Below are 12,224 nucleotides of genomic sequence, written 5' to 3'. Positions count from 1 at the left end.
CGAATCGCAAGGGGAATATTTTCCAGTAATTCGGGTAGTGTGCTGCAAGGTCAAATACTGTGCTCCATTCAGTCTTCGGGGTAGCATGTATGGGTCGACCAGTTGATCATGGAAACTATGACACTATACTTTGAATCCAGATTGTTCATGATTAGTGACAACCGTATCGTGGGGATGTACATCTGCCCACGTGTGAGTTATGCATGTACACGATACCATCCCTTTCAAACATGGCCTCGTCAGTGAACAGTACCGATGCCTAGTGTTGACTGAACCATTGACAGAATACTTTACGTGGTTGGAAATTCGCTTCTGTCAGTCCTTGTACCCTTGGATGCATTTTCATGTCACACACACCACAATCATGTATGGGAGAGTTTTCTATTTGTAAGATAAAAATCCCAAGAGTTTTCGATCTGTATGATTATTTTGAAAAAAATTTAAGGTAAATTTTAATCTTTTTTTTTATTTTTCGTAAAGTATGGTACGTGGGATTAAACTTGAAATCGCCTGCAGTAAAAGACACGTTTACTGTGAAATAAAATATATGAATAAAAAGCCACTTGATTTGTAGAAACATGATTTTGTTGATTACAAACTGTATATATTAGAACGTGAAATTATTTATACAAGAGTATAGATTAATTCATTTATACACCTTGAAATATAAAGTTAAAAACATTTTTTAATGGGTGGTATTTTTGTACAATGTGTGCATGCTTTTAAAAACTGATATTTTTTAGTTGTTTTAAGTTTTAAAATTTATTTCCTTATTTCGTTCTTTTTTAGAATCATGGAGGTAGAATTGCACATACCAGACAGAAGTTTTAATTTGTCAGAGAAAGCAGAAGGATGAATCTGGCACAAGAAATATGTAAACAATAAGAAGAAAGAAAATGCAGTATACAGGGTGGCCCAAAAGTAGGTATATAGTCCCGTACTGATCGCTCATGGCATTTTATATCTTTTACTTATTGTTATCCATACAGGTATTGACTTAGTTTCTTCCTTATTTGTTCTTAATGTATTTTCACTTATATCTTAAGCTCGGAACAAACCAATGCAAATAAATTCATTATTTTAAAAATTAAAATGCCATATTTGATCGATGCAGGTCTGTATCCTACTTTTGGGCTACTCTGTAGTGTGTGCGAATACTGTGTAAATAAAACTTTAAAAATAGTACAAATAGTTAAAACGTACAAGGAAAAACAATTTTATAGATCAACAAATTCTAGGAATACCATAAAAGTAATGTGCAAGTGTTGGGAATTGGGAGAATAAATTGGTAGTGGGTAATTTACTTATATAATCAAATTTGTAAATAAATATTTATTAAACGTAGTGTGTCATGTTTTATTTAAAAAATTTTTTTCCGATTTTAAGAGTGCAGATTAATAAAAAAAAATCTGTGGAGTGTTATGTTCAGTGAAATAGAAAAACTCACATGCACGGTGCTTATTCATGAAAATATGTACTTGATGAAATGTCACATATACATGGGATCTCAGGAAGGAATGGTGAACACTTTTCTTCACTGAAATATCCGGTAAGGTTTATGTCCAGTAAATTATGGTGAAGGTAATGACTTCACAGAACATACATGAGTCGTGTTTGCAAAATTAAAAATCTTTTTCATAATTAAAAGCTTATTTATTTATTTTTGTAAAGTGAAATAGAACTTCGTAGAAAATTAACTGAAGATTCTAAAACGTTTAAGAAAATACGCCCAAGTCATTTATGAATCATAAAAGACAATTACCGTGAGCTGGAATAGAATTAGGGACAGCAGAGAGCACAGGTGAACATTGTAGCACGAAGGTATCAGCTGATTAGAAAAAATTTTACGTATATAAATTTAAATCTTTCTCTTTAAAAAAAAAAAAAAAAAAAAGTGTATGCTCTCTATGTGAGAGAAAGCTACTGTAGATTTACATTAGAGAAATTCTTGCTTTGGAATAGAAATTATTTCTTTGAGAAAAGAGGTACATGGTGTTAAGTAGATTAATAAAAAGTCTTCTTTTTTCATTTACTTATCAACATGATTGATTTTCCTTTGTAAATTGTGAAGAGATTTAAGTTACATAAATATGCTTTTAAGGAGTAGGAGACAAAGCATGTGCTTCGGAACACATTTTAAACATCGTAGAATGCTAAAACTTGATAAAGGAAATGAGCCGCTGTGGCTTAGTGGTAGAACGTTCACCTCTTGGTGCATGGGATCCCGCGGGGTTCTCCCGTTTCCTCCCGCTTCTTTCATTCCACCATTTAACTCATTTCTCATCATCACCGTCTGCTTTAGCCTAACCGGCATTAAGCATGGGACGTAAAACTCAAAAATTTCATTTCATTTTTGATAAAGGAAATACATATAAGTAATGAGAAATCATGGAATGCATCATAGGAAAAAAAGATGACAGTACTAGTCGCAAAAAGAGCAATAGGAATAAGCTAAACGCAGAAAACTGCATTCACTGAGTTAAGGACAAAAGTAAGTGGAGAGCTTATGTCAACGTGGCATTGAATCTCAGGGTTTCATATGTCATAGTACTAATATTAACTCTTGATAGAGAAAACACATATAAAGAGTGAAATACTAATATATATATGGGTCGTTTGCAAATAGATTGGCCTTTTGAAGTCTTTCAATAGTAAGTTAAAAAATTGTTTTTAAAAATGAGTTCTTTTCGAGAGACATATTATTTATAAATATGTCAATCTGGTAATCGGTATTTTTTACATAGTTCGTAATGATTTAATATATTTTGAGAGGAAAGATGAATAGAAATGTCATTCTCCTGGGTGTTCCTATGTGCAATTATTACTAATAACTCTTGTATATTTTCTTTTGATGTCAATTCTATTTCATAAATTTCACATACAATACTTGAAATATATGGCACTTTTTCAATTCAAAAAGAGAAAGCAAAAAACATTTTTATAATAGTTTCTATAACATCAAACTCTGTCCTTAATATTTCTGTCATTCTCCTGGGTTATTTCTCGTCTCTTTCAAGATCACATTTGATTACATGTACAAAATCGTAAAAGTTCATTTTTATACAGATAGTACCTTCTGTCTGTGATATTAGCAACTGTTCAACCTGCCTATTGCTCAGCCAGTTTCTGAGTAAGTGTACTGCGAAGTAGGTGTGTGATTTTTTGCAGCATTTCCAGTCATTCTTCTGGTAAGTCATTTTAGTTTGTTTTTTACAATATATAAATTAATTAGCTTTCTTGAGAGAGACAAAACAGATATGTTTAAAATAAGTACATCATTTCATGTAACAGATAAATACGGTGTAAGATTTTAACGAAATGTTAGCAAAATGTCATTCCCCTGTCATAATTACGCAGTCATTCTCCTGGCATTTTCGTGCCAGGAGAATGGCAAATACTACATGATCAGTAGTCAGAGCACCCACACGTTACTTGTAAGGGATCTGAAGTGGACTTCCTTGTCACTTGCAGATGGCGAGAAAGAAGCAAAGTAATGAAGAGCGTCTTTAGATAAAAAAGGGAAGTTGAACGTCGAAGATATGAGAGACTGAAGCAAAAGGCTGAGGAGTGTCCTTCCCTCGCTGCAGAATTGAAAGAAAAGTCCAGAATGAAATACCAAAGAAGACGGAAGAAAGGACAGGTTAAGCTCATCAAAGAAATGTCAGAAAGGAAAAAGCGAATGAAGAGAAAACAGTGGCGTCAAAACACAGCAAGAATGAGACAAAGGCGGAGAGTAGCAAGTAATACGACTATTTCTTGTGATATTGTCCCACCAGACAGTGCTTCGGAACGCAACGATGTTCCACATTCCCAAGAAATTGTGGCAGAAATTATAAAGACAACAGAACAGGAGAAAAAGAAAGTGAGAAGAGAAAAATCGCGAGTTGAGAGTAAAAGATGAAGTGATTAAATGTCTGAAGAGAAAGTTGGATAAATACAAGAAATGGCTGCAAAGATTGAAAACTAAATCATTGCTCAAAGAATCATTTTTAACTCCAAGAAAGAAAGTAGGAGAGCTCATAGCTTCAAAAAATAAGAAAAGGACATCTCTTTGGTGAAGTTATTAATCAACAGTTGAGACAATGAAGGGTGGATGTTCAGAGAGAGAGAGAGAGAAAAAAAAAAAAAAACGAATGTTACACTTAATAACCAGAAGAAAAATATTAAAAACGTATCGGATGTTGTCCACAGCTAGATTTCGGAAGAGAGGGCGCGTAAAAATGTTAGAGGCAGAAAATACCAGAGTGCGCAAGACAGCTACTCTGAAGCTTCAACAAGATATCATCTCATTTTACGAGCAAGACAATGTCAGTACAATATTCCCAGGAAAAAAGGATTATGTCAGTTCTAAGTGTGGAAAGCATCAACGAAGAGTATTGGAAGATAACATGACCACCTTATATACGAGTACAAAGTATTTGAGAGATAACCCGAAAAGGAAATATATCAGCTGTAGCACGTTTACCCGGTACCGGCCAAAATTGATGAAAATGACTATCACTGAAAGAGAGATGTGCAAATGTGTGAAGCATTCAAATATGGAAATGTTAATCAAAGCTCTCTATACATATGGCTGTTTAGATGTGTCAAAACCAGATTCGGTGTTGGAATTAATTTGCTGTGACTCGCAAGAGGAATAATGTTCGTTAAGAGAATGTGAAAGATGCAACAAGAAAACAATCATTTTCAAGGAATTTGATGATTATGAAGCCGAATATTCAAAGTGGATCACAAAAACTGAAAATTACACAGATAACAATGGATCGGTCAAATCAGTGAAAAAAGTTGTTAAAGAAAAAATAAATACGACAGTTTCAAAAATAGCAAATGAGTTAATAGAAACAGTAGATAAATTTTCGAAGCATGTGGCTCGAGTAAGACACCAACAAAATAGTTTGAGATTGCAAAAAGCGACCATAACTCAAAGAGAAGCAATAATTCACATTGATTTTAGTGAGAATTATGCATGTAAGTATTCAGAAGAAATACAGTCATTTAACTTTGGAGGATCAAGACAACAAGTGGCAATGCACAGGGTCTGACTCCGACTATAGATATAATCCATTTCTGGAGTGATAGCCCTGTTACTCAATATAGGAATAACTTGATGTTTAGTGTTTTGTGCAGTGATTTTTTTGAAATGTACCCAAACATATCTAAAGCCACCTGGAACTATCATGAAGCTGGTCATGGTAAAGGCGCACCAGATGGCATTGGAGGCACGTGCAAACGAGTGGCAGACAACAGTAGCACAGGGTAAGGATATTGCAAACTCAGCAGCTTTATTGTGCTGCCAAAATGTATTGAGCCGTGGCAAAAATGCGAACTAACGCTCACACTCTCACACACCTACGCGTTGATCCAATAATGGTTCAGCTGTTGCTAAGCGAGAGAAAGCGAGTGGAATTCCTCCAGCCGATAGCAGCGCTTGCAACGAAAGACTAGGTATCAAGTCAATGTAGCAAACCTATAGTAAAGTGTTTAAAAGAGAGCATACAAAGTGTAATCATTGAAGAGATACCATCGGATGATATTAAACAAATGCAGCGCAAATTATCCAAGAAAAAGGTAAAAAAATTTAAAGGAACCATGTCTGTACATCAAGTGGTCACTGAAAAGGACACAAGTAACAGACGATTACTCAGAATGAGAATGCAGTCTTGTTTTGATTATAGAGGCTATTGTTATCACTATGAATTAGGCCAGTACTCTAATTCTCAAATTCCAGCCAAAGAGAAACTCAGAGTTGAAGTCATTTATAGTAGTGATGATGATGCATCTTGTGCAAACGTTACTACTTCGGGACGCATTAAAGAGGGAAAATTTATTCGCATTAATATAAAGGGTAGGAAGAGGTCATTTCAGTACATTGCACTGTGTAGAAGTGATGTGAAGGATGGTGAAGTGAACATTGAATATCTTATTCAATGTGATAAAGACACGAGACTACGGAAGAGGAACCTCAATGGTATTACTTACAGTTGTAATGTTCATGAAGTTACTGAAGTTCTTCCACAACCAGAAATTATTGTAAAAGGACAGCGTGCGTTCTATAAATTTTAAGTATAGAATGGTAAACAAGTACTCTGTGTAAGTTCTTTTAAATTTAATAATACATTTGCTTCTACAGTATTGTAAAATCTAATGATCGGTCTCTTACATTTATTATTGAATACGGACAAAAGTCACACTATTTTAGGTAAGATCTTGTTTTATAGAAGTTGTGTGAAAAATATATCTATTGCATTAAATTTATACTTTCCAACAAACAAAGCTTGTATGATGAAACAGTATGTTTATTTTCAGACTTCTTGTCTTATAGCCGTCGAGTTTCAGGTTAGAATGTGTGTCATAGGTTATATTCTTTAAGATAGCGTGTTGCTGTTCCTAGTTTCGCACATAGAAATGTGAATTTAAATTAGATTGAACGACTGTGATGTTACTGTTATATATCATTTTCTAAAACTTACAATATATTATATACGTTTGTATGCATCTTGTAATTAAAACTAAGTATTATGTCATACATATCACTTTATTATTTTACATTCTCCCTATTCTTTATATAATAATATAATTTTAAACTTTTTTCATGCTCTGACTCCTTACTTTTTAACTATAGTTAAAGACTATCCTTGTATTAACGCTTAAGGTTATGTGAGTCTCTGGCTGCTAGTTATAAGCATAAAATTAAAAAAAAAAAAAAAAAAATGTCATTCTCCTGGCTTCGCTGTCATTCTCCTGATGCATGGATTTCTCTTTTTGCTGTAAAAATGGTGAAAATCTTAATAAATGAATTGGCCTCGACCATGAACGGTTTAAATTTTTAGTGCGTATGATGAGTGCTAATAAAGAGAATCATATTTTAATTATTTAACTTTCGCCGTTTTTAGTCTCGAAAAAGCCAATTTATTTGCAAATGACCCATATATATATATATATATATATATATATATATATATATATATATATATATATATATATATATATATATATATATATATATAGGAGTAAATAGTGACAATCCTGTATAAAAGAAACCTGGGTAAATTGGAACTTATAAAACTTTTAGTGTGCAAGAGAGTACACTGCATTGTATGATTTAAATGGAATTCTTCTGTACAAATGCTTAGTAGCAAGTACATATACTGACTTATTATTATTCTTTAGGGGAGAACTCACATGTGCCTGGAATTTTGTTTCAGCAGTATTTATTTAGAAATAAAGTAGCATAATGAAGGCGAGTTTAGCCGTGAGCAAATGTTAGGTGACCCTGTCTTTACCATAAGTTTACCATACTTTTTTTTCTTTTTCTTTTTCTTTTGCCATAAAGTACTTACACATGAACATTCAGGAGTAAATGATGTCTTTTGTATGCTTACGAGAAGATGTAAAAATCATGAGCAAGTATTAAATTTAGATGAGGAGAATTATGGACAACAAATGGCGTAACATCTGGGAATCTCATCGGCTTCAGACGTAAAAACTTCATAAAGATCAGTATAACATGTAGAAAGCCAAAGTTAAATTCGGAAAAAGTGAAGTTGTAACAGATTGGGATAACTTAGAAAACAAATATTCAGTTAATGTGAAGTTTCCGTATAAATTGGAAGAACATTTATGAAGCAAATATTAAATTCATATAAGGGAATTAATAAAATTTGGTTACTTACCAATAAATCCTTCCGCGGGAAAATTAAACACTCCATACGTTTCGGAATACCGAGCTAGTTCCGTTCTCAAGGGTACGGTAACAAGGATAAAAACGAATGAGAAAAAAAAAGTTTGGAAAAAGGAATACAAACCACAGAACAGATAAATATAACATGAAGGATGCTAAAATACCACGAGCAGAGCACAGTGCGAAAGAATGAACAGAGTTGAAGAAAGCGCGATGTCTATGTTACGTCACTATTGATTGATCCAAAATATACATTAAAGGTAAGTAACCAGATTCTATCAATGTTACCAAAATCCACATTTAAAGCTGGCTTATATTTATGAATAAAGAATGATTCTTTAATCTCCCGGTGTTTCTTTGTTTTTGCTGAATCTACCACATTAACCTGCTTTATATTGTGTGTATGTTGTTTTAAGTGAAGCGCCAATCTCGACATGCTCCATCATATTTTAATAGATTGTGCTAACATGTAGGAGCCGAAATTTAAATTCAGTACAAGTGAAGTTTTCATAAAGACTGGGATAGTAGGTAGGAATCCAAAATTAAAATTGGATAGGGTAAATCTGAGATAAAGAATGTTAAAAGGACATTCAAATAAGGGAAAAATACGTTTGTATTTAACCCATTAGCGCCGTGCGTGATCATATGATCACAGCGGTTAGTATTTATGAAAATAAGTCTTGTGTAACACACTTTTAGTGGTTTCGTCACATTGTTGGTGTGGTCTACTAGGAGAAGGTTCTGGCCACGATGTTCAAACAAAACAACTTCCACATTGCGGCGTGAATGCTACCTAGAGACTGAGTTATCAGCAGTGCGCAAGAAATAGAAGAAAAATGGAATCGTCCTCAAAGTAAGTATTAACAAATATTCTTATATCTTATCCTTTCAAGTGATTTTGTACTGGGTTTTGTTTTAGAGATGACAAAGTTTGTAACTAATTAGATTTGACTCACCTGAAAATATCTGGGGCACGCTTATTCAAGTTTTTCATCAGTGTGATCGTGTGAACACGCACGGCGTTTAGGCAGGTTTTTCTTTCTTACGTGCGTATGTAAAAATATAAATAGTACAGTAAATTTTTGCAGATTTATCAATTTAGAACAGTTTATAAGTGATTTCATTTGACTTGCTTTATTCGTTTCACTTCTTTATTATTATTATTATTATTATTATTAGAAATGACTTTTGCTAGTACTGTTTCTGGTAATTGTATATTTTTTTGTTACAGAGGTCTTTCACTGCAACAAATCCTTGATATTTTGGAATCGGATGACGTGCAAGAAGTACAAGACATATATCTTGAACCCCCGGAACCAAACATCTTTTCGGATGAAGATTCAGGAGAAGAGTATGGCAGTAGACTCATTGACAACCTTACAGAGCGTCAACTTACCAGTCACGCTGAAGTAGTTTTTACGGATACCACCCGACTTGGTGAGGATGATACGCAAGATGAGTCACCAACAATGTCTCCCCACCAGAAGAAAGGTAATCGTTTTAAGAAAAAGAAGACAGTGGTCAATATTTGGACACATGAAGGCATAAAAGCGGCCGCAACTGTGTTTCCTGAGGCAGATTTCTCGACATTTCGTGGAAAATCTCCTACATAATGTTTTGAAATGATTTTCGATGATGAAGTTTTAGATTTGCTTGTTTCGGAATCTAACAAATATGCTGTTTTCAAAAACTGTAATCCGCCTGGAATTACTAAAGACGAAATGAGAGTTTTTATTGCAATTCTTTTGCTTTCTGGGTACAATACAGTTCCTTCGAAAAAGGTCGTATTGGGAGGGAGCAGGTGATGTAAGAAATGAACTGGTAGTGAATGCTATGCGAAGAAATCGATTTTTGGACATATGTCGTTTTGTTCACTGTGCTGATAATATTCGACCAACTGAAGATGATAAAATGTGGAAGCTGCATCCATTCATGATGTTACTTCAAAAAACGTTTCATTTCCTTATTTCAGCCAGAACAGAATATTGACTTTGATGAATGTATGGTGCAATATTTTGGTAAGCATGGTTGTAAACAGTTTATCCGTGGGAAACCTATCTGTTTTGGGTATAAAGTTTGATGTCTAAACACTTCATCTGGATATTTGATTAATTTTGATGTATATCAAGGGGAAAATCCGAGAGGTCGGAGTGAGTATAAAGAACAGTTTGGTAAGTGCGCAGCTCCTATGCTTACCATGATAGACGAGTTACCATCCAGTATGAAATATCTACCATTCCACATTTACTTCGACAACCTGTTCACAGGAATCCCTCTTCTAGTGCACCTCAAGAGTAGGGGATACAATGCTACTGGTACGATTCGAGAAAATAGAGTGACCAAGGACTGTCCTATTACAAATTCCAAGGAGATGAAAAAAAGAACACGCGGCACTTTTGAGGTAGCCAAAAATGTTAATGAAATTTGTGTTGTACGTTGGGTAGACAACTCTGTCGTCACAACTGCGTCTACATGTCATGGGACGCAGCCTCTTTCTAGTGTCTAGCGATATTCCCAGAGTGAAAAGAAGAAAGTGCGTGTTATTCGTCCATATGTATTCGGAGAATACAACAAGCACATGGGAGGTACTAGTCAAATGGACCAGAATATCTCATATTATCGTATTGGGATCAGATCCAAAAAGTGGTGGTGGACTCTTTTCTCTTGGATGATTGACGTATCGGTACAAAATGAATGGCTTTTGTTGAGAAAAACCAGAATAGACATCTCACACTTAAAATTTCGAAGGCATATCGTCCAAACTTATTTGCAAAAATATAAGACCGTATCATTAGGTACAGGACGTCCAGCTATTTCTTAGCTCAGCAGTCAACAATATCGTGTAAGCGATGATGTTCGTCAAGATGGAAGGGACCATTTAGTGATTCACTCTGAGCGTAGACGTTGTGCAGGTACATTGTGTTCAAGCACAGTTCGTACGAAATGTTTCAAATGCAATGTGGGCTTGTGCACTGACTGTTTTTTTCAATTTCCATAAAGTCCCATAGATAATGGGCTCCATAAACTGATAATTCCATAGCCCCAATACTGTGTTTCTTTTTGTCTTTTAGTGTGTAACAGCTTGTAACACAATAAATGTTTTTCTATTTTGCATATGTCTTAATAATTTAACAGGGCATCCATCTAGCATAATATTTGAAAGTATGTATTTAAACGCCTAGCGTGTTCATATGATCACGGGGTACCCCAACGAAACCGCTTACGTCACGAACTAAAAATTTCTCCTGGGTGGTCTTTACACCTAAATGAACCAAAATTACAAATTTCATTAGAATTGAAAACAAAAAATAATTCCGGCGTTAATGGGTTAAATATTAATTAAAAAATTCTCTTTTAATAAAGAGAACACGTAAAACAAATTAATATTGCATTTTATATGTATCATTGTCAATTGATTTTTTTTTTCATAAATAAATGTATGCTATTAACATATGAAGGAGGAAGGGTGAAATATATTTACTTCCGTATTGTACACTCATGTCCAAAATTATTGTCCCATATCTATAACTGTCTTCTTGTAAGAAAGTAATTTGATAATGATTTTGCAGGGTACTTTTAATACTGATACTATGTGTATAATCGGGAAATGTATATTTTTGGTAAATTTCATAGGAAAAGAATAATAAATACAAAAATTAGAATGAGTAAAACAAAATGTTGCTAAATGGACAACAAAGTTTTGTTTTCGTTTTACTGTTCTTATTTACTGCTATTTTGACATGAAATTTGCCACATACATGCATTTGCCGATTATACGTATACTAACATTGTAAGGAATACCGGGCGAATTCATTATCACAACAACATATTTATAGACATGCGACATTTCCCCGTTTTATTGAAAAATTAGAACAACTGTTAACTCTAGTTAAGAAAGAAAGTAAACCAATCGTATTATGTGGCGACCTAAACATTGATTTCCTGACACCATCAAATCACCTAACATTATTATCAAACACTTTGCAATCCTTCGGCCTACAACACACTATAAACACTCCAACCCGCATTACAGAAAACTCAGAATCTTGTATAGATCAAATTATAATAGATAATGAAACTACTTCCTTTAAAGCAAATAATCTTAACACATCACTCTCCGACCATAATGCAGTTCAAATAAACATAACACTTCAACACCAAGATCGGAAAATTGATAGAAAAGAATGTAAGTGGGCAAGAAACTTTCATGAAACGAACGTGGAGTACTTTCAATATCTTCTTAGCAAGGAAGACTGGACGGACACACTACTAGAAAATGACGTAAACAATAAATACAGACAGTTCATTAATACAGTTAGGCACTATTTCGAAATAGCCTTTCCACTTAAAAAGATAAAGGTATATTCTCACAAAACTAGATGCAACTGGATAACACGAGGCATAATTAATTCCTGCATGAGAAAGAAACAACTACATACAATTGTAAAAAGGACGAATAATAGGAAACTAAAAGAATATTTTAATAAATATAGGAGTATTCTTAAAGGTGTAATAAAAGAAGCAAAGAAAATGCACACATCAA

At 33.9% G+C, this 12,224-nt stretch overlaps 1 protein-coding gene across 2 annotated transcripts in view; it reads left to right on the top strand.

Moving 5' to 3' along the window:
- The window catches only part of LOC145689918 (tRNA N(3)-cytidine methyltransferase METTL6), a 249,456-nt gene extending 248,112 nt beyond the window's left edge, over positions 1 to 1,344 (top strand). For both annotated transcript variants that reach the window (XM_081764270.1, XM_081764268.1), the window contains one exon: positions 790 to 1,344. The gene's annotated coding sequence lies outside the window, so the exon portion shown is untranslated. The remainder of the gene's footprint in view (positions 1 to 789) is intronic.
- Positions 1,345 to 12,224: the final 10,880 nt, after the last annotated feature.

The sequence above is a fragment of the Thermobia domestica genome, chromosome 7 (genome assembly GCF_964235325.1).
Source record: "Thermobia domestica chromosome 7, izTheDome1.hap1.1, whole genome shotgun sequence".
NCBI lineage: Eukaryota > Metazoa > Arthropoda > Insecta > Zygentoma > Lepismatidae > Thermobia > Thermobia domestica.
This window is presented reverse-complemented; position numbering and strand designations above follow the sequence as displayed.